We start from the raw sequence: 4,618 nt of genomic DNA, 5'->3' as shown, positions 1-4,618 counted from the left end.
GGACTTCCATCGGAAGATCCTCATCAGTTCTTAGCTGAATTCTTGCAAATCTGTGATACTGTTAAGACCAATGGGGTTAATCCCGAGGTCTACAGACTTATGCTTTTCCCCTTTGCTGTAAGAGATAGAGCTAGAACATGGTTGGACTCACAACCTAGAGAAAGCCTGAACTCTTGGGACAAGTTGGTCAATACTTTCTTGACCAAATTATTTCCACCTCAAAAGATGAGCAAGCTTAGAGTGGAAGTCCAAACCTTCAAACAGAAGGAAGGTGAATCCCTCTATGAAGCTTGGGAAAGATACAAGCAATTAACCAAAAGGTGTCCTTCTGACATGCTTCCAGAATGGAGCATCATATGTATATTCTATGATGGTCTGTCTAAATTGTGCAAGATGTCATTGTACCATTCTGCTGGTGGATCTCTTCATCTGAAAAATCATGCAGAAGCCCAAGAAATCATTGAGATGGTTACAAATAACCAGTTCATGTACACTTCTGAAAGAAATCCTGTGAATAATGGGATGACTCAGAAGAAAGGAGTTCTTGAAATTGATACTCTGAATGCCATATTAGCTCAGAACAAAATATTGACTCAATAAGTCAATATGATTTCTCAGAATTTGACTGGATTACAAGATGCATCAGGTAGTGCTAAAGAAGCCTCCTCTGAAGGAGAAGTTTATGACCTTGAGAATCCTGCAATGGAAGAGGTGAATTACATGGGAGAATCCTATGGAAACACCTATAATCCTTCATGGAGGAATCATCCAAATTTCTCATAGAAGGATCAATAGAAGCCTCAACAAGGCTTCAACAACAATAATGGTGGGAGAAATAAGTTTGGCAATAGCAAACCTTTTCCATCATCTTCTCAGCAACAGACAGAGAATTCTGAGTAGAGCCTCTTTGGCCTAGCAAACATAGTCTCTAATATATCTAAGGCCACTCTCAGTTTCATGACTGAAACAAGGTCCTCCATCAGAAATTTGGAGGGACAAGTGGGTCAGCTGAGTAAAAGAGTTACTAAAACTTTTCCTAGTACTCTCCCAAACAATACAAAATAGAATCCCAAAAGAGAGTGCAAGGCCATAACCACATCCAAAGTGGCCGAACTTGGAGAGAGTGAAAAGGCAGTGATTCCTAGTGAGGATGACCTCAAGGGACGTCCACTTACCAATAAGGAGTTCCTTATTGAGGAACCAAAGGAATCTGAGGCTCATACAGAGACCATAGAGATTCCACTGAACTTATTATTGCCATTCATGAGCTCTGATGAATATTCTTCCTCTGAAGAGGGTGAAGACATTGTTGAAGAGCAAGTTACTCTGTATCTGGGAGCAATCATAAAGCTAAATGCCAAGTTATTTGGTAATGAGACTTGGGAGGATAAACCTCCATTGCTCATCAATGAACTGAATACATGGATTCAGCAGACATTGCCTCAAAAGAAACCGGATCCCCGAAAGTTCTTAATACCTTGCACCATAGGCACCATGACCTTTGAAAAGGCTCTGTGTGACCTGGGGTCAGGTATCAACCTCATGCCACTCTATGTATTGGAGAAAATAGGGATCTTTGAGTTACAAGCTACAAGAATCTCACTAGAGATGGCAGACAAATCACTGAAACAGGCTTATGGACTTGTAGAGGATATCTTACTGAAGGTTGAAGGTCTTTACGTCCCTACTGACTTCATAATCCTAGACACTGGGAAGGATGAGGATGAATCCATCATTATTGGAAGACCCTTCCTAGCCATAGTAAGGGCTGTGATTGATGTGGACAGGGGAGAGTTAGTCCTTCAATTGAATAAGGGCTACCTTGATGTGTTCAAGACTCAAAGATCTTCTTCTGTAAACATGGAGAAGAAGCATGAAAAGCTTCTCTCAATACAGAGTCAGACTGAGCCCCCACACTCAACTTCTAAGTTTGGTGTTGGGAGGCCACAACCATGCTCTAGGCATCTGTGAAGCTCTATAAGAGCTCACTGTCAAGCTATTGACATTAAAGAAGCGCTTATTGGGAGGCAACTCAATCTTATTTATCTATATTAATTACTTTCTCATTTTTATTTTCTAGTGTTAGTCTATGTCTTCTTTAGGTTGATGATCATGTGGAGTCACAAAAATAGCTGCAGAATTAAAGCAAAATAAAAAAAAAACAACATCAAAAATAGCACACCCCGGAGGACGAGCTTACTGGCGTTTAAATGCCAGTAAGGATAGTAAATTAGGCATTTAACGCCCAGTCTGGCACCATTCTGGGCGTTAAAAGCCAGAAATGGCACACAGACTTGCGTTTAATACCAGAAAGGAGTGTCTGGTGTCTGGCTGGCGTTAAACGCCAGTAAGGGTAGTAGAATGGGTGCTTAACGCCTAGTCTGGCAGCATTCTAGGCGTTAAACGCCAAAACTAGCATCTATACTGTCGTTTAATGCCAGAAAGGGGCATCAACCTAGCGTTTAATGCAAGAAATGCCACACAGAGGGTGTTTAAATGCCAGAAAGGTGCATGGATGAAAAATCCTTGACACCTCAGGATCTGTGGACCCCACAGGATCCTTACCTACCCCAACTCACTCTGTCCCTTCTTCACACCTTTTCCATAACACTCTTCCCCAACCACCATTCACCTATCAAATCCTACCCTATTCCCCAAAATCTCTTCACCACTCACATCCATCACTATTTCCCTCCCAAACCTACCCCTCCTCACTCCTTCATTTTCACACATCATAACCTCCTAAAACTACCCTTGACCAAACCACTCCTACACCTCCATTTCCTCTATTTCTTCTTCTTCTCCTCCTTTATTTCTTCTTTTGCTCGAGGACAAGCAAGCCTTTTAGGTTTGGTGAGGGAAAAAGTGTTACTTTTTGTTTTCCATAACCATTAATGGCACATAAGACCGGAGAAACCTCTAGAAAGAGGAAAAGGAAGGCAATTGCTTCCACCTCCGAGTCATGGAAGATAGAGAGATTCTTCTCAAAAGCCCATCACTAGAAAGAGAATGGAGCAAACAAGAAAGCCCACTCATGGACCTCAATAAGAGCATGAGGAAGTCCCTCATCCTTGAGATGCCTTAAGGGATGTATTTCTCTCCATATAACTATTGGAAGCAACTCAACACCACTTTAGGAGATTTGAGTTCCAACATGGAGCAACTGAGGATGGAGCACCAAGAGCACTCCATTATTCTCCATGAAATCAGAGAGGACCAAAGAGCCATGAGGGAGGAGCAACAAAGGCAAGGAAGAGATATTGAAGAGCTCAAGCACTCCATAGGATCTTCAAGAGGAAGAACTAGCCGCCGTCACTAAGGTGGACCCGTTCTTTAATTTTCTTGTTCTTATTTTTCTGTTTTTTGGTTTTTATGCTTTATGTTTTGTCCATGTTTGTGTCTTTATTACATGATTAGTGTCTAGTGTCTATGTCTTAAGGCAATGAATGTTCCATGAATCCTTTACCTTTCTTAAAAGAAAAATGTTTCTATTTACAAAAGAACAAGAAGTACATGAATTTTGAATTCTATCTTGAAATTAGTTTAATTATTTTAATGCGCATGCATAGGAATTAAATAAACTAATAGGATCTTAGTTATTAACAGTTTGGAATTTGCTATTCCGAACATAATGAATATGTCATAATTCAATTATTACAAATTGAATATTAAAATAAAATTAGAAAAAAATATAAAATGGTGGCAATACTTTTTTATTTCTAAATGAATGCTTGAACAATGCATATTTTTTATAGTGAACTTTATGAATATTAAAATTGTTAGCTCCTGAAAGAATAATAAAAAAAGAGAAATGTTATTGATAATCTGAAGAATCATAGAATTGATTCTTGAAGAAAAAAAAAGCAGTGAAAAATACAAAGCTTGCGAAAAAAAGGGCAAAAAATAGAGAAAAAGAAAGAAAAAAAAGAAAAAGTGATGAGCGGATAATTTGTATGCTTTTTGGCATTGTTTTTAGTATGTTTCTGGTATGATATAGTTAGTTTTTAGTATATTTTTATTAGTTTTTAGTTAAAATTCACTTTTCTGGACTTTACTATGAGTTTGTGTGTTTTTCTGTGATTTCAGGTATTTTCTGGCTGAAATTGAGGGACCTGAGCAAAAATCTGATTCAGAGACTAAAAAGGACTGCAGATGCTGTTGGATTCTGACCTCCCTGCACTCGAAGTGGATTTTCTGGAGCTACAGAAGCCCAATTGGCGCGCTCTCAACGGCGTTGGAAAGTAGACATTCTGGGCTTTCCAGCAATATATGATAGTCCATACTTTGCCCAAGATTTGATGGCCCAAACCGGCGTTCAAAGTCACCCTCAGAAATCCCAGCGTTAAACGCCGGAACTGGCACCAAAATGGGAGTTAAACGCCCAAACTGGCACCAAAGCTGGCGTTTAACTCCAAGAAGAATCTCTACACGAAAATGCTTCAATGCTCAGCCCAAGCACACACCAAGAGGGCCCAGAAGTGGATTTTTATGTCATTTACTCAATCTCTGTACACCCTAGGCTACTAGTTCTCTATAAGGAGGACCTTTTACTATTGTATTTTCAATCTTTGGATTATTTTAGATCCTTTGATCATCTTTGGACATTTAGTTCTTAGAT

The 4,618-nt window shown here is 39.5% G+C and overlaps 1 non-coding gene across 1 annotated transcript; it reads right to left on the bottom strand.

Annotated features, from left to right (window-relative positions):
- Positions 1–231: 231 nt before the first annotated feature.
- On the bottom strand, positions 232–339 carry LOC127745065 (small nucleolar RNA R71). Its single transcript, XR_008006255.1, has one exon. It is a non-coding gene; the product is annotated as a small nucleolar RNA R71 (small nucleolar RNA).
- Between the last annotated feature and the right edge of the window lie 4,279 nt (positions 340–4,618).

This window comes from Arachis duranensis, chromosome 2 (genome assembly GCF_000817695.3).
Source record: "Arachis duranensis cultivar V14167 chromosome 2, aradu.V14167.gnm2.J7QH, whole genome shotgun sequence".
In the NCBI taxonomy this organism is placed as follows: domain Eukaryota; kingdom Viridiplantae; phylum Streptophyta; class Magnoliopsida; order Fabales; family Fabaceae; genus Arachis; species Arachis duranensis.
Note: the sequence above shows the minus strand (reverse complement) of the source record. Positions and strands in the feature narration are given on the sequence as shown.